Source organism: Tiliqua scincoides, chromosome 1 (assembly GCF_035046505.1).
Source record: "Tiliqua scincoides isolate rTilSci1 chromosome 1, rTilSci1.hap2, whole genome shotgun sequence".
NCBI lineage: Eukaryota > Metazoa > Chordata > Lepidosauria > Squamata > Scincidae > Tiliqua > Tiliqua scincoides.
In genome coordinates this window covers 36,734,129-36,755,683 of record NC_089821.1, presented here as the reverse complement: position 1 = coordinate 36,755,683, position 21,555 = coordinate 36,734,129, and the positions used below count along the sequence as shown (strand labels likewise).

Here is a 21,555-nt window from a genome sequence, read left to right as displayed (position 1 = left end):
TGCAAGCTGTTAGCACTTTGCCATCAAAGAAAGCAGAAAGACAAGTACTGTCAATGAATTTCCATTTAGGAACTTAAATGTTTCATAATTGCCACCTCTTGTCAAAGCACAAAGAGAAATCACTTGTTGGATTTCTTTTTTCTGTTCATCAGATAAACTGTACAGTAGAGGAAAGAGAAGTAAGGTTGGGAAGGGTGGGATATAAAACAACTGTATAAAGACTACTGGCAGCTATATACAACTTTTGTTTGCAACTACTTTTCCTGAAGGTCTACTCTGAAAAATGAATGAGGGGTGATAAGGCCAAGTCTTCAATCTCCACCCAACAAAACTGATCTGCCAGTATTTCTACTTCCACAAGTTTTGCAGTAGAAGTAGTTCTTCCCATTAGGCAAGTTATAGATGGTGGATAGACATACAGTCTGCTCTACACCAATTACAGTGACTGCCTGTGTACTCCCAAGTCTAGTTCCAGACCTAGCTGACTTTAACCTTTAAAGTTCTACACAAGCTGAGACCAACAAATCTGAAAGACCACCTTTCCCTGTACCAGTTATGTATCCATTGTGGTCAGGCCCTGTTTTTTATGCCTTTACTGCATCAGAGGATTCACAGTAATGGCTAGGAGTAGAGTGTCACCTTGCCTCAGAGTATGCCAATAAAGACTCTAGAACAGTGTTTCTCCACCAGTGGTACGGGTACCACCAGTGGTACGTGAGGTGGTGCCTGGTGGCACTCACAGTAGCCCTGGACACCTACTGCCCAGCAGTGAGACCTGGAACATAACATAACATAAACAGCAGCAGGAGGCTTGGCTCAGCAGGTAGAACTCCAAAGTATGATTTTCTGCACTCGAAAAAGCCCTCCCGTCCACCCTGAACCTCTTACTGGTTGCATCTGGCCTCCCAACCCAGAAGTAACTGGCAATTATGTCATTGCCAGGTACTTCTGTTGGTATTTCAAGAAGGTGGATAAAATAATAAAAATAAAACTTTATTTTTATCCTGCCCTTCTCCCTAACGGGACCCAGGGCGGCTAATAACATATTAAAAAACAATAGATTTTAAAAACATTAATACAAACAGATAAAAACATTTAAAAACACACTACAGGGCCATAAAAACAGTAGTCAGATTAAAAGAGTAAAAGAGCAGATCACCGAGGAATTAAGCCTGTAAAACTAAAAGATGTATAAAAAAGTTAAGAAGGCCAGAAATCAGAAGGCTTGTTTAAACAACAGTGTTTTCAGGCCTCGCCGAAAGCTCTCAAGAGAGGGAGCCATTCTCAAGTCAAGGGGAAGGGAGTTCCATAATGTTGGTGCCACTACCGAGAAGGCCCTATTTCTTGCAGCCGCCCCCCGGACCTCCTTGGGTGGCGGCACTTGCAAAAAGGCCTTCTCTGATGACCTGAGATGGCGATCCGGATTGTACGGGAGTAGGCGGTCTCTAAAATATCCTGGCCCAGAGCAGTATAGGGCTTTAAAGGTCAAAACCAGCACCTTGAATTGGGCCCGGAAACGAATGGGCAGCCAATGTAGCCCCTGGAGAAGCGGGCTGACAGAGTCAAACCGCCTGGCTCTGGTGACCACACGGGCCGCCGCATTCTGTACTAATTGTAGTTTCCGAACCGTCTTCAGGGGCAGCCCCACATAGAGCGCGTTACAGTAATCTAACCTCGATGTCACCGTGGCATGGATCACCGTGGCCAGGTCTGCACGATCCAATTACGGTCGCAGCTGGCGCACCAGCCGAAGCTGAGCAAAGGCCCCCCTAGCCACAGCCGCCACCTGGGAATCCAGGAGCAGCTGCGAATCCAGGAGGACCCCCAAGCTGCAAACCTGCTCCTTCAGAGGGAGTGCAACCCCATTCAGAGCAAGTCGATAATCCAGCACCTGCATCGAGGATTTCCGAACCAGGAGAGCCTCTGTCTTATCCGGATTTAATTTCAGCTTGTTAGCCCCCATCCAGATCCTCACTGCTTCCAGACAGCGCTCCAGGCCCTCAACCGCCACCTTGGAGTCTGGAGGAAAGGAGAGATAGAGCTGGGTGTCATCAGCATATTGATGACACCTCACTCCAAACCCCCGGATGACCTCTCCCAGCAGTTTCATGTAGATATTAAATAGCATGGGGGACGGAATTGAACCCTGCGGCACCCCGCACCTCAAGGGCCAGGGTGTCGAACAGGCATCCCCCAGCACCACCATCTGGGACCGACCCTCCAAGTAGGAGCGGAACCACCGCAAAACAGTGCCTCCAACTCCCAACTCGGCCGATCGGCCCAGAAGGATACCATGGTCGATGGTATCGAAAGCCACCGAGAGGTCCAGCAGGACCAACAGGGACGCACTCCCCCTGTCCAGTCCCCGGCGTAGGTCATCCACCAAGGCGACCAAGGCAGTTTCCGTCCCAAAGCCCGGTCTGAAACCAGATTGAAAAGGATCCAGATAATCCGCTTCATCCAAGACCCTCTGGAGTTGGGCCGCCACCACCCGCTCAATTACCTTGCCCAGAAACGGGATGTTGGAGACTGGCCGATAGTTATTCAACACAGTGGAATCCAGGGAGGGCTTCTTCAGGAGGGGGCGAACCACTGCCCGCTTCAAGGCGAGCGGCAATGTCCCCTCCATCAAAGAAGAGTTGACCACCCTCCCCGTCCACTCAGCCAGTCCCCCCCGGGCCGCTCTAATCAGCCCTGGATCAAGTGAAGTGGTACAGTAGAGGACAAATGTTGAGGAAAAACTGGTCTAGAACACTCTGTTGATATAAGGAGGTGGTGTTCTTCATCCACCTTTCACACGGTCTGCAGTTTTTTCAACTTAATTTTCCAATATGTCTAGTGAACAATTTACTGGCTTTTTTTAGCTTTCCACTAAGTGATTTTCTATGTTACTTAGGCTGCAACCCTAACCACACTTTCTTGAGAGTAAGCCCCATTGAACAAAATAGAACTTACTTTTGAGTAGACCTGGTTATCATTGTGCTCTTATTTCTTTTAATTCATAAGTCACAAAGAAAAGTAGCCTAGTTTGTTTTAAATAAATAAAAATTATCAAATGTAAAAATATTTATTAGTAGAGTAATATAAGTGTTTCACGCAAAGTGCTATGCAAACTCTGATAAAGAGTATTTCAGGGGAATGGAAAAATATTATTGGTCTTGGACAGGAGTGTTCAAACTCGTTTCAAACAGCATGCCAAATAGCATTCACATTCACCTGCTGAGGGCCGGTAGTGATGTCATTAAGCAGGTGATGATCAGAAATAAACTTTATTCCCACCTAGGAATTCATTAGTAGCAAATGACAGAAGAGAAAATATGCAAATCTTGATGAATCATAAAGTAATTACAAGTCAGCAACTTGATGATGACACAAAAGGCAAATGCTGCTCAGTGATGTATGATGTAACAACTTCCACTATGGTTAGGGAAATATAACAGAAGTGGGTAATATGTTCTTATTAGTGCATGTATCTGAAGATGGTCCTTGAAATTCTATAAATTCAGCCCCTTAATCTGGACTAATTAAATGATGGTGTGGCCACAATAGGTATTCTTATTGTTTTTTAACTTTCTATTCTTTAAAAAAAAAAAAAAAACATGTTTACTATGTAGGATCTACAGTGATTCCATCATCCTCTATTACTCTGCATGCTGGGAGATTTTCCTCCCCCAATAGATACTCTGAAGAGGTGGATGAGTGCATGGGAGACACACAGAATACTTCAGTGCTGAAATCCTATACATATTTAGTTGAGGGTTATGTCCCACTGAAAGCAACACCCAGTGGGTGTTCCATTGTCCATTTCAAACTGGATATTCCAAATGAAGGAGCCATTCTCCAATAGGAAAGGTTTGAAATAAACTCACATGCATTCACTCAAGATGCACCGCAAAGCTGCTAAATTGGATGTCATCCACACATTATTATGAATATTTACATACCAAATTTCAACACGAGTACAGTGGGTCTTCCTTATTTGTGGGCTTGGCATCCACTGTTTTAAAAATCTATGCCGAGCTCGTGGCTGGAGGGTCTCGGAGGGCCTTCCATACATGACTGGAAGCACTCTCCACTTGCATTTCAGGGAGGTTACGCACATTCTCCCAGTGCTTCTTCAGAAGGCCTCCCGAATGCTCCTAAAAGGCACTTCTGGTATCCTGGAAAACTCTGTGTGTGTGTGTGTGTGTGTGTGTGTGTGTGTGTGTGTGTGTGAGAGAGAGAGAGAGAGAAATGATTTTACTTATTGTATTTTACTTATACATTATACATTCACTGTAGAACTTTGTAAGTTGCCTTGGGCATTTGCTTCAGCATGGGAAAGGTGGGGTATCAATTTTTCAAATAATAACTACAAAAATGTAAAATTGAGATTTATATAGCCTAATTTCTACTTTTTTAAAAGATCATCTAGTTTTATCTACCTTTGTATAAAAATAATCTCTTTCCCTCTCATTCTCACATACAAAGGTGGGGAAAGTGTCTCTCAATGACAGAAAAAGCTATTTGCTCCCTTAAATAACATGCATTCTCTCTCTCTCTCTCTCTCTCTCTCTCTCTCTCTCTCTCTCTGAAGCTGGATACACAATTTCTTTCTGAGAAACACAGAAACAAACAAGTAAATACAAAGACAGAGTAAAAGAATGCCTTGAGTACTCTAAATTAGAGGAGTGTACTTTCCCTTCAGTTGTTCCAATCCAGAGATGCAAGAAACTTCAGCCCCCAACCCCAATTCCCACTAGTCCACACAGCAGGCAGGAACTGACATAGGGTGCATAGCCCACATGGCACGTTTCTCTCAAAAAGTGAAGAGTTCTGGTGATGAAAACGTGCTAATCTTTTGATTGCTTCCCATGCTTTAAGTTGCACAATGCCACCACCAAATCAGGAACACCTGTATGCCCCTTGAAAATGATACAATTACATAACACCACCTTCCCAGGAATTCAATGCACAAAAAATATATAAAAAACAACAGATGTTACAACCATCACTCAGGCAACTGTACATGAGAAAAGACAGGGTAGAAAGAAAGGAGAAGGATGTAGGGAAAGGGGGAGAATCTCCAACAGCAGAGAACAGTTGTACAAAATGATGAGGTAGCACATGTTGCTATTTGAAGAAGTCACATATGAAAGTGAAGGTCTCGGGGGAGGACCCTTCCTTTTGAAAACAATATTCTACCTTTTGCACAGAGGTCAAGTATATCACTGACCCAAAACGTACAGGTTGGGGAAACAAAATTTAGCCATTTCTGACATTTTCCTTTCCACTTAGAGATAAGCCCTGTGAAGTCTTTGCCTATAACCCAACTATTGAATAAAAACAAGCAGAGCTGGGATCTGGTTGGCTATAAAATACGTTGCATTCCACGGCTCATCTGCTGTTAACATTTGTCAATCTATACTCAATCTATCTTATTAGTAAGCCAAAATATATCTCAGAATACAGGCTGAGATTAGCTGGTCACTCATTATGAGGGCTGGGTAGGAATTTATTTTTGTCTTCTGAATTGGCTATGGATGGCAGTTTTTTTTGCCTACCCCAGATTGGCAAGGGAGGGAAGGTATATTCAGTAGGTTTCATGCATTAAAATTGGTCACTGTATTTAATAAAGTAGCACATGTTCAACCAAATTGCAATCTGGTGTCTTTGCTGGGAAGTGTGAGTGTAAATAGATTGCTACATGCAGGGAGGTGGTTGCAAGATGCAAGTCCTGTGTGTGCTCCCTGAGGCATCTGGTGCTGTGAGATACAGGAAGCTGGACTAGATGGGTCCTGGGCCTGATTCAGCAGGCCTCTTCTTATGTTCTTATCTTCTTTTGGGTCATAGTGGTGGCTTACTGGAGGACAGGGAAGGGCAACAGATTACCAGCTCTTCCTTGTCCATTTTTTTTTTAAGCACACTCTAAAATGCATTACAAATATTTTACACATTACAAGCTACAGAACATCTTTACATGAAAAAGACTGTGAGCTTGCTCATTAGAGATACACCTATGTGGTTTGGGTTGTATTGTTTCTTGCTCTTTTAAGGCTTTTTATTGACAAGCAAGCACAACCCAAGGTGAGCAGAAGTCATCAAACTGGTAACACACAAAGGAAAGAAAAGGCCTTTATCTCTAACCTTCATTTCTTCTTTCAAGTTCTTACAGCTATTTAAGGCAAAAGAAACACACAGTCCGCAGGCTCTCTACAGCGACCAAAACAGAAAGGAAAAACAAGCTAGGTCTTGCAGCATTCAGTGTCTGGTGAAAAGGAATTTCCCAACACTGAACACGGTCAATAAGGCCAAATATAACAGTATAGCTAGAGTCCTAAAGAGACTGCCCATCATGGTCAACGCTTTAACCACTACAACAGCATTCAAACTTAATTTGGAAGGGTTTAAAACATCAAATGTATCATTTGGTTTTTAACACCTTTCCACTCACCTAAATGAGGGAATAGAGATACTGCACTGGTTGATACCACTGTTGATGACTGACTAAAGAAATTCTTATTGTACAATGTAGGAGACAGGATTAAAGCTTGAGCTTGAGCTATTGCAAGACCTTCATTCATTCATATAAGTTCCAGCTCTAATATATTCATTTATGTAAATTTATTCAAATTTATTCAAATTTGAAATGTGAATTAATTCTTTTTTCCCCAGCCCCCGCCACAGTGTCAGAGAGATGTTGTGGCCCTCCTACCAAAAAGTTTGGACACCCCTGACTTACTTGATTGAACATGCATTCATTTTAGATCAGCCTCTTATACATCTTATAAAGATCAAAGTGAGCAATGACAAAGAAAAAAACATTGCTAAATTCAGCCCAGATGTTGAAACACACCACCACTGAAAACGTGCAAGTATTGTGAGCTGTGCCCCAGGAGGAGTTTACAGGAGGCACAGAGAAGCTCCCTACGGAAAGAGGGAGTCCTATTGTTGCTCCTCAGGCTGGTCCCTTAAGTTCTGCTAGGGCTGGCCTCTAGATTTCCTTCTCTACTGGGAGGCTACACAGGCAGGGGATTTTAACCACTTTATACTCAGCATTTCCACTAAGGTGTGTAGTAGCACAGCCACACATATCCCAGCTAAGATCAGCGCAGTGTGGAGCTTGGCAATCTGGAAGTTCAGCAATGGTACCATTATGTCACTGCTGAATGTTTGGAGGCAGTATTGCGATGGGTCATTAAGCTGATGCAGTTGCCAAAGAGGTCTGGCATGGACCCCTTAGAGCAGGAGTGTCTAAACTTTTTGGCAGGAGGGCCACATTATCTCTTTGACACTGTGTTGGGGGCTGGGAAAAAAGAATTAATTTACATTTCAAATCTGAATAAATTTACAGAAATGAATAGAGATGGAACTTATATGAATGAATGAAGGTCTCGAAACAGCTCAAGGCGGCCTTTCCTTTGCTGCCACTGCTATTTCACAGACATGAAACAGCAAGCAGTGGAGCCCTCGGGCTGCAGCTCATGCAAGAGGTCAAACAGTCACCCTCACGCTGAAAGCAGTTGTGTCAGGCCAACACGGACTCCAGCAAGTCTCTAAAGGGCCACAGGCTCATTGAAGTCTGGGGACTCCCTGCAGGCCAGATTAAGATCACTGAGGGCTGCAAATGGTCCCCAAACCAGGGTTTGAGCACCCTTGCCTTAGAGGAAACACCAGTTCCCTTATAGAGGGAATGATGCTCATAGACTTCCGCAGGTCGGAGGGAATAGAATTTCCACCTCTTTCTGTCTCACCTTTTCATCCTGCCCTAGCCCTACCTATTTCCATTTTAAGGGCCCTTCCACTGCCTGTGTCCCTGCACCATTCTTTTCCCATTAGAAGCCATGGCGGACTGTGTCCCTGCACCATTCTTTTCCCATTAGAAGCCCTTTGGACAGGAAGCCCCTGTTCTTCAACACTGAAGAAACTAAGCATGGCTGATGCATGTCTACTAGCCGCCTCACCCCATTAGGCCCCCACCATCACCAGGTGAGTCCAAGGCCAGGCAAGTATAAAATGATGCTATTTTTTTTTATGAAAAATGACAATATCATTCTAAAAATCATTCCAACTTTTCAGTACCATGCTAAACCTTCCTATACTTCACACAGTCTACTTAATTGAGAATAATGTTTGCCCACTACTGAAGTTTACTGTTTGATCTGTAGCCCTCTCTAAGCATAATTACAGGTATAACCTAATTATCCATGGGTTTTTCACCTACAGTTTTATCACAAATGCAATGAGAAGGGCCCTTTAAATCAAAGGGAAAAAGACGTTTAACAATAGCCTTGTTAATGGGGGAGAGAGCAGCCGCCTGACAATCCATCAATCATTCTCTCTCCAGGCACTTAGAACATCCTCACTTCCAGGCAAGTGACCCTTCCCTTCCCCCTGAGCATGTGGGAGAATACAAGTCATTATCACCTCCTCCATTCTTTTCCTGGGAAGGGGGAAGGGAGGAGTTGCTGCTTTGGAATGAAGCCATTCTAAGTGTCTGGAGAGAGACTGATTGCCTCTGTGTGCATTACAAAGGTCAGCAAGGTTGTTTTTAAATCAATGAGCAAAAGGACTTTGTTTTTAAAATGGATTTGCTTCAGTGCAATTTTTGCCATCCACATGAGTTCTGGGAATAGAACCCTCGCAAATAATGAGACTCAACCTAATTTTTTTCTCCAGAACTAAATGCGAGTCACTCCTGCTTAGGGTCATGGTATTTTAAGTAGCTGATTTCAGTTGCAATGCCATGATGCCATGTCTAGCACAAATCATAGTTAAGAAGCCACTTTATGTTTGAGCTTTGAGAAGAACAGGCAAACTTTGGATTCTGGCCTGTATGATTCTATAAACTATTTTAAGTGCACACAAAAGGTTCTTTGCATGCCCACTTGGCAGGGGTAGTTCTGAAGGTATTTGGGTGTGTGTATTTGGAACAACACAACCCCATATCATACTAAGGATTGCTTTTGAAAGTTCTCCAGTTTTGAAAGTTCTTTACCATGTGACTTATTTATCTCAAAAGCTCCCTTGGGTGCATTGAACCAGCTGTAGAAGCTAGATAATACTAGGAAAATGGTCATTGCTCTCAAGCGAAAAGGCAAGATCAATGTGTTTTATTTTCTACTACCACCATTTATATCACACTTTTAAATTTTTAAAATACTTTCTTCTTTATTGTATTGATTGCACAACAGTCAATAGAACACCATTAATTGCATTTTAGAGATAAGTAACTGATGCTGAGAGGTTCTGCTTCATCCAAGGTTTCAAAATGTCTCTAATGGGAGAAGGGTGACAATGCTTCAAATCAAAGTCAGCACTCCATTGCCTGGACCATAACAGCTCCTGGCTGCCACTTATAAAAAAACAGACTGGCTTCCTAAAATCTTCTTAATCAGAAATTAAAGCCATTACCTTTAACTTTTTCATCATGGGCAAATCTTATTCATACTTTCTAAATCATACTTTCCTCAGGATGTGCTGAAACACAATGAAATCTTAAAATCAGCTGATAGACTCTGCAGGGAAAGATTTCCTAAATAACAGCAGAGGCAAAACTGTCTTTTGTCCTTTTTTCAGTGCCATTTCAGTGCATGGCTATCTAATACACAGGAATGATGTTGTCAGAATGCTCATCAGTGTTCACAGTTGATCTCCATGCTGCACACAAGATCAGGTTTATTGTTAATAAGGTTAAAAAACAAAGTCCCCACCTTTAAAATATTTAAATTATAAGCCCAATTTAAAACTTCACTTAAATAAGATGATATCCTCCTGAATACTAGCATCTCAAACAGCTAAATCCCAAGCAGTTATGTAACAAGAAAAGTCTGATTTAGTGAACAATTCTCTAATAATTTTGTCTTAGCTGAACTACTCTGAAGACTTTTTAAAAAACCGAGTTCTAAATGTTTGATGCTGAAAGAATCTACTGTAGTATTTTGTATTCTAAATATACATTTTTGGTCCTCAGGCTTTTCTGCTTGCCACAAGGAATGCCTAAAGCTATGAAACATTTAAATGCCAAACCACACTTTACAGCTAATGCTTATCATGACTCTGTGTTTTCCTTTGGTTGATAAAACTTGTCTGAAGAACAAAAAAATGGGGGGGGGGACACGACGACAACAGGGAAGAGTGGCCACCCCAACATAGTTCTAATCCTGCTTTTTTCCCATTAAAATAGCACGCAGGAGCAGAATCAGGATTGGAACCATGATTGAGCAATGTCTCCTCCAAGCCAAAACACACCCCACTTCATCAAGCAGTTTGGTCATTAGACTGAAACAATGCAGAGAAGTAGAGTTTTGCCTTGATAATGCTTATAACAGTACACATTTTTGACTGAGCTTGTGAACAAATTAAGCTGTGATAAATGCTCTGTTTTCTACCAATTTCTGTATTTTTGGATACATTTGACTCCCCAGAAGCTCCTGCGCAGGTTCGGCACCCCAATGCAGACGCATCCTTCTGCAAACATCCTTCTGTTGTCCTTTGTTTAAAATGCCATTACCCCCCTAGCAATGAATAAATGTGGATTTGCCCTCTCCACAAACCCATTCTGCCTAGAAGTAGTCTGCCTCAGTCATTGGGCAGCCAAGCCTGTCTATCTAGGCAAAGGGGTGGAAGGGAGAATCCAGGTAAGATTTTCCAATTCTTCTTCCAATCAAGTAACCTGATTACATCAACTAGTCAAGGCTTTTTATAACACAAAACACACAGGAACTTTGTACATTTCCTGCCCAGTTCTGCCATGGATACCTGAAGTTGATACATAAAAGCACACCCACTTACTCTCCAATAAATGGAGAGGACCAAGATTTCTTGCTTAACTGGTAAGTCACTAGTGCTAGGGCACTAGCTGGAGGCAACCAGGAAATTGTTCCTTTTCATTGTTTGCTATTTTTACTCCAGGTCAGCTTCCAAACCTCATTTGAGGAAGGGTGGTCCATGGTCATTTTTCTTTAGAAGTATCCCAGCCCCATCTGCTGCGGTTAAAGGTGTCTTTATCCATTTGATCACACATTTCCTTTGTGCTTTCCAGTGAAGCTTAGGCATGTCCCATCAGCCTGTTAATACTTTTAACTATCCAACATTCTTTCTCCATTTTGATTCTTTTTCTTTGGGACTTTTAATAAACAAGTTACATTATGACCCCTTGTCTGCCTCATCCATGTTCTCAGGTAATTCAGTGGGCTATTGCTTTGCCCTGCAGATGATACTGTGGTTTTGATTTTTAACCCATATCTGCCCACACGTACAGGCAGTACCTATATGTTAGGTAAGTATTTGGAAAGTATAACCTTTCCAAATCTAATGCCCAAAACAGCCACTCTTCCCTGTCTCCTGCATGGGTGGGCCCTAGCCACAGATAGTTCAAGACTATCCTTGGCTGGGTGGGCCCTTTGATAGACCTTGGTCAGTGCCTGACCCGAGCACCCCCCAACATCATGCCTGTTTATATGAACAAAGTTTTAAAGATGTATACCATTTTATCTATTATATCCACATTGATTTGTGAGACAAAAGATTCTGCAGTTATTCATAGTTCCATATCCTATAATGAAACAGAGACAACTCAAGAGTCCCTCACTATTCTGGGACTCTTCACTTTCAACTTACTTCCAATTAATCGCTTCATTTTCTAGAATGTAACAAAAGATGAAAGCAAGCTAAAGGTATATTCTTTTAGGAGAGTAGACTATTTAAAAGTTCTTAGGAGTAGAAAGAGGTAAATTCTAACCTTATAAATCTCACTAGCAAACTGAGATGGAATTCCCTCTACAGAAAGTTTGAACTATAAGTACAGTCAAGAAAGAAGAAAGCATGTGCATTCATCAGAATACAACATTTGCAATAAAACATTTTCAAGCAGTCAGAACAGATCATTTTTTATATCACCTACTGAGTTTGCATAATAGGTGCAGGATAATTTATCTGAAAAACAGTGAAGGAATTTAGTATAAAGCACCAAAAAATACAACTGAGTGATTCATACCCTTCAAAAACAAAGCATTAAAAAGCCCTTCTAGAAACCCATACTCTCTGCTCCTAAATCATCTTGACAAACCTATGCCAACCAACTTCAGTCTTAATTAGCTGAACTATCCTCTATTATATACCATCGGCTCACATGTCCATTGAGTTACAACAGCTGGTTACCGCCATTACATTAACTGTCTAAGCACACAATTGTCAGACCATTGTACACAGAACACGTGCTCTCAATGGGGAGCCTCAAGATGTTCCTCTGGCAGTTCCTCTCTTTCACAGTGCTTAAATGATTACTATGTAAAATGCAAACTTTTTAATCCTGATTAAACTTCTGATTAACTAAAAGAGAGAATCAAGGATGACTGAAGTTTACTGAAATCAACAGGAATCTCCTTCAATTCCAAAGAGGTTTTCTACTGAGTTCTCAGTACACAATCCATTAGTGATAAGCTAATACCACACCTTCTTTCTCTGGTCCACTTTTTCCAAAGTGATGTATATACCATTATAGGAAGACTGAAGGGCTTGCCCACATCAGTTTCAAATTCAGAAAACATGACTGAGCAGAGCACAGTCATCCCATTTCAAGTCCCCTCTTCATATATCACAACACCATTTTTTGCCATTAATGTTTAAATCTTCCATTCTTTCACCAAGGATTAAATTTTAGTATTAACAAATTTCTCATGTCCCTCTTCTCCCATCATTGCACCTTTTTTTCCACATTAATATAATGTAAAAGTTTGCATCCAACCTCTCCATGCAAGCAAGTTAATTTACCTTCTATTTTGTAAGCTAATTTCAAATCATAATGTGTAAAAAGGAATCCAGAAGAATATATTTTAAATATCTGCAATCAGAATCAGTAGTAAATTAAATAATTTAAATAATTAAAACATTAAATAAATTCTAAATGGTATAGCCAAATTAAATCAAAAATCGAATCAATTGGTTTTTCATTGGATTTTTTAAGTTTCTATCCATTCCCTGAAGTTTATCAAAGGGTAAAGCAAAGAATGCTAGACATTGAGGCACAAAACCTCTTTGAACTTGCTTCTAGAATTTGCTCCCCTCTTAATTTCTCTATCCCGCTAACGTATGGGCAAATGGCTCCTTATCTGAGTATTCTGATCATCCCCTCTGAACGTCGTGCAATCTCTCTGGCAAGATTCAATATGTTTCTATCCAAGGTCACAGAAGGCAGATATAGGCAAATACCATATAAAGAACACCTCTGCCCTTGTAATTTGGGAAATGTTAAATCAATCATACACTTTCTTTTTTATTGTCCTCGGCACACTAGATCCCGCCACACTTACATCACTTCTCGGCAAAATGAATGGGCTTTCGGATGAGGCAAAACGGAAGTGTCTCCTAAATGATTGCTCACCAGATGTGCTAGAGGGAATTTCTAAATTTTTACTTTTGGTGATTTCCAAGCCTTCTTAATGTAATTTGTCAAAAATGTTGATATTTTATGTTGAACTGTAAATGTTTTATTAGTAATTTAGTATCTTAACTCTGTTTTTGATAAACGGGATTAGGACTAATTATGTTTGCTTTTATGATTTCTCTATCTATGCCTAATAAAGGTTTATTCATTCATTCAATAATAAATTGCCCTGCGCACAGTAAACTTCGCTGTTCTATCTTGGGCCCTGTTCTTTCAAGTTATTACGGCCCCCCCACCTTCTTGTTGCGTTCCTTTTACACGACTTTTCGCACAAAATTACGACTCTAGTGGCCGAGTATCTAGCAAAAGTCCTTACCTTTAACAGTGTTGGGTAGCTCTGATTGGTGTATTTGGGTGAGCATTTTCCGGTGGCCTCGTTTCTATGTTTTATTTTATTTATTTGTTGTTCTGTATCTATGTAGTTTATTTATGTATGCCGTAATAACTTTTATTATGCCATTAAAGGTTGTTGAAATTGAAATAAGGTAGCCCAGGCTTTACTCCCAAAGGCCCTACCTACCAATAAGTAAGGCTGTTAGGCTAGGGATATGTTTTGCATACAAAAGGTAATAGGTTCAACCCTGGTAGGGTTCAGTCTCTAGGTAGGGAAAGATTCCTGTCTGAAACCTTGGACTTTCAATAATGAGCTAGATCATGGGTGTTCAAACATTTTGGCAGAAGGGCCATATCATCTCTCTGACACTGTGTCGGGGGGGGGGAATTAATTTACATCTAAAATTTGAATAAATTTACATAAATGAATATATTAGAGATGGAACTTACATGAATGAATGAAGGTCTTGCAGTAGCTCAAGGCCTATAAAAGGCCTTGCACAAAGCAAGGCCAGCCTTTCCTTCACTGCCACTGCTGCATCACAGACGTGAAACAAAGTAGTGGAGGTAGCCCTTGTCCCACAGCTCACCTGAGAGAGCAAACAGTCGCCCTTACGCTGAGAGCAGTTGCATTGGGCCTGCATGGACTCCAGCAAGTCTCCAGAGGGCCAGAGACTCATTGGAGACTGGGGGCTCCCTGTGGGCCTGATTGGGAGTACCCAAGGGCTGCAAGTGGCCCCCAGGCTGGGGTTCGGGCACTCCTGAGTTAGATGAACCAATGGACTGACTCCATATATGGCAGTTTACCTACACTCTCCTAATCATGTTGTGAGATACCTTGAAGCCTTTATTTAACAGATTTCTCTTAAGGCAGGAGGGGTGGATCTTGACCTTTATGGGGGGGGGGATTCATTACTTCCAGACTATAACTCTAAAAACCCTGCACCTTGCTTCGGGCATTCTCACTTCCTACATCAGAGAGGATGCTGTTAAAGAGATGCTATTTTAATGAGATGCTATTAAAGAACTGATTTCTGTATGCAGCTGCCTACCCTATTTATCTTGTTGCTATCTTCTCCTAATTAAATTTTAGTATGGGTGTTTCTGACTTTAAAGAACCTGCAGTGACTTCAGGATCCCACTTTAAATTCCCTTCATTTTTCCAGCCTTGAGTGGAAAGCATATCAGTTTTTCCTTTCTAAAAAAAATGTAGCTGATCTTATATGAGTACAAAAATTCAGCATTTTATTCCAATCCCACCCACCCACAAAATGAACACACGAACACACACACACTGAGAAATATGTGGAAATTAGTACAAGGACAGAGTGGTAACGATATGAAAAAAATACAACTGCTGCAGAGAACAACATACTTTATTTCTACATCTATATGTATAATCTCATCCCTGTTGTACATCAACTGAATCTGAGGCACTTGGAACACTTTTCCTCTAGGCTTGTTGAAATTCTTCGGTAGTATTGCATATGGATTAAGCAATTCAGCATATAAATATTAATGCAGCTTGTGACTTTTGCCCTAAAATATAAAGGTTAATGGGTACATTTGCTGTTTTTCCATTCCTTGACTACAGTACAATCTAGAATCTGATCTGCATACATAAAAGTTGGAGCAAGTCAAAGCACTCTAGTTAGTAACTAATCATTCGACTGTCCCATTAGGGTCAGAGGGAATTTGTGAAGACTCATTTTTTGTCTTTATTAGATTTCAATTTTTATAGCACTACCTTGTCATATGTATAGTCTGCACAGATAATCCACACTCTTTGCTTCACCACATTGTATCCCGCTTTGTAAAGTCACAGGGAGAAGAGTAGCACTGTGCATACTTAAGATGGGTGGGAAACACCTATACTGAGATACCAAATTGCCACTGGCTGCAATCCTAACCACACTTTCCTGAGAGTAAGCCCCATTGAACAAAATAGGACATACTTCTGAGTAGACCTGGTTAGGATTGTGCCCACTGTCTCATCAGTGACAGACCCACAGCCTACACTGAATTGCAAACTGTACCAGCATCTTGTACCAATAAAAAACATTATTCCAAATATGATTGGGGGACACATGGGTGCAGCATATATGCAGTAGCAGGTACAGCCACCTGTAGTAAGATAACCAAGGTTTTCAATCTTATAAAGGAATTCAGTTTGTATTCACTTTCCTTAAAGTCCCTTCAGTATTTTAGCTTATACACAGTTCTTCACTGTCACTACTTGGATTGCGTGTAGAACATGTGCGTGTAGAAAGTGTGACAACTTTCTACCATGTTCTTTCCTGCTCTGTATTGCAATAATAATACAGAGCAGGAAAGAACATGGTAGAACATATGTTTCAGATGCAGAAAATCCCCAGTCTCTGGCCATCCCCAGCTATGGCTGGAAAAATAAGCTAGTCCTGTGTGAAACTTGGCAGAGTTGATGCCAGTCAGTACTGGCAATACTGAGTTAGATGGAACTATGGTCTGACTCAGTATAAGGCAGCAGGATATACTCATTACTAGTGATGAACAGCCAACACTAATATGATGAAGCATTCAGACTCCTATGAATAATCTAAGGAGACTGAATGTGGCTTTGGACCAATCCTGATCTTGGTTGTACATGAAAATCTGGTAGATTCATGTCCTGCTTTGAGCTGTGAACTCCATTCCTTCCCTGGAGAGTGTTAACAGGCTTTAGACTTCAGTACATCCGCTAGCATCTCTCAGGGAGAGCCATCTAGGCCAGTGTTTCTCAAACTGTGGGTCGAGACCTGTTTCAGGCCAGCCCACAGTCTGTACAGTTCTTTTAGAGATTGGAGGAAAGGAGTACACCAAGCTAAGTGCAGGAATCATTTTATTAAAGTGCACAAAATAAAATAGACATGTTTTTGTAGAATGGTGCAGGGATATGGAGAAGGACAAGGGTTGCGAGAGTATTGGGCTAGGTTATATCGGAGGTGCAGGGTGCTAATTGGCCCAGACATATCAATCATCCGCCAATGAGGGGCACTCCCAGGCTGTTGCCGAAGGCCACAGCTGGCAGTAATCAGCTGGGCAGAGAGATGCCTCCCCACGGCAGAGATAGCATGAGATGGGCCTGGCCTTTCCGTTTTCGCTTTGGCCCAAGTTCTCGTAGTGGAGGGCAGGTACTGGCCTCAGCCATTACAGGACCCACTAGGTGGGTCATGAGCCAATTCCAGGTAGGTCCCCATTCATTTCAATATTTTGTTTTTAATATATTAGACTTGATGTTACCATAATATGTGACTGCATATGGGGAAATGTTACAGACCTATACTTTTAACAAGCTACTATGCATATTCTTTTAACAATGATAGTAAATGGGACTTACTCCTGGGTAAGTGTGGGCAGGATTGCAGCCTAGGATTGTTAAAAATGTTCCTGCCTGATGATGTCACTTCCGGTCATGACATCACTTCTGGTGGGTCTTGATAGATTCTCATTCTAAAAAATGGGTCCGGTGCTAAATGTGTGAGAACCAATGATCTAAGCCAGGGGTCTCCAAACTTTTTGGCCAGAGGGCCACATCAAATACCTGGCACAGTGTTTAGGACAGGAAAAAAATTTAAATATAAAATATATATAAATAGACATAGAACTTAGATGAGTGAATAAATGAATGAATGGGCTCATTCATTCAACCTCTCTGGCCCTTAGAACACCCTTCAGACACAACCAGAGCATAGTTCCACTCATGTTCAGCCAAGTGGACCAGAGGCTTTCAGGGGACAAGAGGCTGGCCACGGGCTGGATAGAGACTGGCCGTGGGCCGCATCTGGCCCCCAGACCGGGGTTTGGAGACCCCTGATCTAAACAATTATAAGCCAAAGGAGTAGATGTTAGGGAACCCTACAAAGCACCTAGAAATATTTACTTAATGTAATTGTGTGCATGGACTCCTGGGCATGCAACTAATAATGTATTAGAAAAAGAAATATTAGCTCAGCTGTGAAAATCTCAGTATAAAAGCTCTCATGTTAAGCATATATAGATGAGGCTCTAGTCATACTGAGGCCCCTGTTATAATTATTGAAAGAAAAAATGAAAATTGTGTGTTCTTCATTAGACTTCATTAGAATCCAATGCAAACCAGGGCATAATCATTGTTCCCTTATCATAAGACAAATCCCATCTAGATGAAAACTTATGGCCAAACACCATATTACGTGGGCAATCTGAGATCATCTCTCCTTCGATATTCTAATTTTAACTTTAAAGTATCTGCAAGGGGACTCAAACTAAATTAGGGCAGCAATACAAGAGGCAGAGAGTTTTAATGGTTTGTTCCCACATGCCATTTTCATAAGCTGGTTGCCCAATAACCTTTTCAGTTTTTTTATTTGAATGCATGAACTGTGACATTCATGCACACACACACATACGCAGCGCTGGGTGTCTGCAAGGACAGCACAAGCCCAAACTAGTACCACACCTTGAAGCAGGATTTATGGCAAGAGGCCCTAAATTTCATAACCTGCAAGGAAGGCCACACTTTTAAATTTGCCAAGAGCAGTCACCCCTCCACCACTGTTCTAGCAGTGGGCTGGAAGAAACTTGCCTGACGTTTGTTTCTTGGAAAATATGAGGGGTATTTTCATAACATGAGCAACCGCACCTTGCATGCAGAGCACATTTGAACCTGTGAACAAAAGCCATGTCTTGGGAGCTTCCCAACTTGAAGTAAATAGAGCTGTTAGTAACAACTAGACAAAGAAGGATCTCAAACCCTCACTGTTCTTAGCAGCTCCATGGTCAAATGCAATCAGGGAGCCCAAACTAATTAAGCAACTGGCCTCCACTTTGACAAAAAATTCTTTGGTTAAAATGCAGAATAGCAGCACCTATTTTAAGCAAAGAGGATGGGCCATCAGTCCACAAAAGAAGTTTTCTTGATGAGCTCACCTCACAAAGATACCAAAGGATTCTATGAGGAGAAAGAATGTGAGATCTGAGCCACGGAACCCCATGTGCTTTTCTTGCTTCTGTTCCAGCTGCTACCCAAGAACTACTGTGCCAAGACACACACTTTGGGAACTCCTGGTTTAGTCCAATCCCAAAGATGCTTTGGGGTGTCCTTGCGGCAGGAGATAAATTGAATAAATAATCCAGAAAGCACAACCTTGTGTGATGAGCAAGGTTTCGTACAGATTGTAAAGTTAGAGTCACTCTGACATGGCAACTCATTTAGACAGGAAAAATGTTCTATAACATCAGTCAAGCTGTATATGGAAGTTTGAAGAAAATTATGTGCATTGGGCAACAAGCCCAACAGATCTCACTTACTGTCCAGAAGGCAAGCAAAGACAGTTGTGATGTATTCTCCAAGGAAGCAAGCTGGCAACAAAACAAGCCAGTGGCACCCCTAAAATTCAGCAAGCCACTGGGGGGGGGCGGAGTTCCAGTATTAGTCTATTGTGGGGTGCCCAAATTTTTTGGCAGGAGGGCCACATCATCTCTCTGACACTGTGTTGGGGGCTGAGAAAAAAATGAATTAATTTACATTTCAAATTTGAATAAATTTACATAAATGAATATATTAGAGATGGAACTTAAATGAATGAATGAAGGTTTTGCAATAGCTCAAGGCCTATAAAAGCCTTTGCACAAAGCAAGACTGGCCTTTCCTTTGCTATCACCGCTGCATCACAGATGTGAAACAGCAAGCAGTGGAGGAAGCCCTCGTCCCACTGCTCACGTGAGAGGTCGAACAGTTAGCTGAGAGCAGTTGCATCAGTCGTGCGGGCTCCAGCAAGTCTCCAGAGGCTCACTGGAGACTGGGAGCTCCCTGAGGGCCGGACTGGGAGTCCTCGAGGGCCACAAGTGGCCCCAGGGCTAGGGTTTGGGCATGCATTGTCTATTACAACAGAAGCCACTTGTGATACCTTAAATACCAACAAATGTATTTTAGCATGCACTTTTGAGGAACAGAGACCATCATAAGATGCAGAAAGTGCTAATTTCAGTTGACAGGTGCCTATTTGGTATCCATGCATGCTAGGATAGAAAAAAAAATAAAAACCAAATTTGTGAACAGTGGGTCAAAACATGCAAGAAGGGAATGCAGCCGATAACCCTTTTTCCTTAGAGAAAAGGGAAAAAAGCACAGCACCATACTCGTACATAAATTCAAGGACCACATCATCACCCAAAGCATAAATAACTATGCTGAGTCAAGGTCTTACAAAGAAAGGGTAGTGGAAGGTGGAGCAGGTACTGTGTCAGTATAGACGGACTTAAAAATTAAAGATCAACAAGAGAAATGAGAATGAGTCCAGCAACAGATAGTAGTACAAATGCCATCTCCACACTGGAAGTCTCTGACCTTTGAACAAATGCAAATGAGCGATGTAGTCCACCATCCTGCACCTTCTTAACTTGAATACTAGGTTATTCGTTTGCATTAACTAAGATTTATTTGTGTTGCCTTTCACAACCCATATAGATCAGAAAAACAAGGACTTTTGAAGATTTTTAAAAATCAGAGCAAATGAATTTAGCTATTATAATAAAATCTTCCATATCATAAGTAAAAATTCAGATTGTACCAGCTGAAGTACAGCCTAATCCTATGCACACCTACTCAGAAGTAAGTCTCATTCTAGTCAATGGAGCTTACTTCCAGGAAAGTGTACATAGCATAGCAGCCCAAGGTTGCAATTCTATCTATACTTACTTGAGAGTAAGTCCCATTGAATTTAGTGGGGCTTACTTCTGAGTAGACTTGCCTAGGATTGGAGGTGTAAAACATACAATGTCTTTGGAACACAACTGCATTCCTTCAGCTAGGCAGTGTTCAGATTTCAGTAGCACACCGTTTACAAGTTATGGCTAATGGACAGGAGTACAGATAAGCCTCACAACCTTGCACAATGAACATGTAACAAAATTACCAGACTTTATGATTGACACTGGTGGAGACAGGTTCATGGATTATTTTATGTGTATTTGTGTGTGTGAGCAAGTGTGAAATATTGTCCAAAGTGGCTTAACACAATGAAAAAGCAGGATACAAATCTTCTGCGTATGTCTAGCATTGCTTCTGTGCTTGCACCACCATCTACTACTGCACCACCATCACCCCCCCCCCCATTACCTTTCTCTTGTTTATGGAACAAATAAGTGGCAAACAAAAAGTACACAATGTTTAGCCACTGGAACTTCTTAGAACAAAAATATTACCAGATTCCAATATGATCTTCCATCCTTTTTAAAAAAACAAAAAAAAACCACCATTTAAAAAAAGATTTCTTATCTTTTAGAGCCAAGGGAACCATCCCTTCTTGAGTGTCGATGACATATGCTTCCATGTTTCCTTTAAAAATAAAAATACACAATTCATCCTGGGCACCCAATGGAAAAATATGCCTGCTCCCTACCAAAAAAACTGTTTGGGCCCTTTTCAAAATGGTGTGGTGTTTTGATTTTATACCATTCTGCAAAGTTGTTTGGAAGCTGATGAGGGCTTAGTGGCTTATCCCAATCATCTTTGATTGAATAGGTAGCAGCAGCTATACTGACAACAAGGAGAGATTCCACCAGAATTCAAGTTGAATGGGTGGTTAAAACAGGTGAGAATGGGAATTGAGTACTGGGAAGAGAAATAAGATGAGGAAATGCAGAAGAAAGTGGATGACATGAGAGAGAGAGAGAGAGAGAGAGAGAGAGAGAGAGAGAGAGAGAACGAACACGCAGGAAAGGGGAACCAAACTCAAGAAATGAGGCAAGTCCATGCAAACTGAAGAACATGCAATGTCTGGCAAAGGTAGAATCAC

General features: G+C 41.5%; 1 protein-coding gene across 1 annotated transcript in view; it reads right to left on the bottom strand.

Moving 5' to 3' along the window:
• NELL1 (neural EGFL like 1) overlaps nt 1-21,555 on the bottom strand; it is a 534,303-nt gene that overhangs the window by 423,071 nt on the left and 89,677 nt on the right. The gene's annotated exons all lie outside the window — the stretch shown is intronic.